We start from the raw sequence: 1,022 nt of genomic DNA, 5'->3' as shown, positions 1-1,022 counted from the left end.
GTGTGAATTAAAATATCTTCGTTTCTTCTGGATCATCTTTATCAACGAATCTGGGGCTTCGTCTGGATAAATCAACGGTTAGTATTATTTTATAATCTTAATTAWTACTTTTCACACATTCATTTTTTAAATCATGATTGTTTTTATTCATGTTAGTCATTCATATAAAATGTTTTAAATGACATGAAACATAATTAATTTTATTTTGTATTTTTATTACAGATTAATCATTGATTCAACGATACAACGATTCAACGATGCAACAATTCAACGATTCAACGATTCATCGATTCAACGATTCAWCCAATTTTAATYWACTTCACGACATCATTCAACCAACAGCGAGGGGGACGAGTGTTTTGGAGCCATCGCAGAACTTCTACTGCCAATTGTTCAGTTTCATTTTTTATTTTATTTTTATGGTAACAATTGGTAACGAGTGAGTCAATTTAAAGTCCCTCCAGTGCTCAATCATGCCGAGGATGAAAGGTCCAATATCAGCACGGGTTTCTGGTTGTATTCGTAGATGTATYTTGTCCGAAACGAGCATAAGCGACCCTGAGTAAAACCAAAGGTTTTGCTCACGAGTGATTCCCAATATATATGTGATTTTTATATATGTGATTTATTTAGATTAGGCCAGGGTCTTCTTGTTTCATCGGTTTCAATTCACTTAATTAATATTGCAATTAATTATTGTACATATTTTTTTCTCTTTACTTATATAATCGTGTTAGTAATGGTGAAATCGAGCATTAATTTACTCGATTTCGTGCCAATAAAGCATGTAAAAATTGTTTTATATGCATTACTTCGTAATTAGTTTTTCATTTGTAATTAGTTTTTCAAATAGTGATTGGTTTTTCAATATTGATTAGTTTTTCAATCGTGATTTATATTTCGATATATCGATACTTCGATATTATTATCAATAAATGAGCAAGAAGACAAACCAAATCCGCGAACGGATAGATTCTGGCAATTAAGTGGTGGTTTAAAAACCAGTTCTTTAATTAGAACAG

Source organism: Polistes canadensis, unplaced genomic scaffold, assembly GCF_001313835.1.
Source record: "Polistes canadensis isolate GaletaPanama2010 unplaced genomic scaffold, ASM131383v1 scaffold_214, whole genome shotgun sequence".
NCBI classification, from domain to species: domain Eukaryota; kingdom Metazoa; phylum Arthropoda; class Insecta; order Hymenoptera; family Vespidae; genus Polistes; species Polistes canadensis.
Note: the sequence above shows the minus strand (reverse complement) of the source record.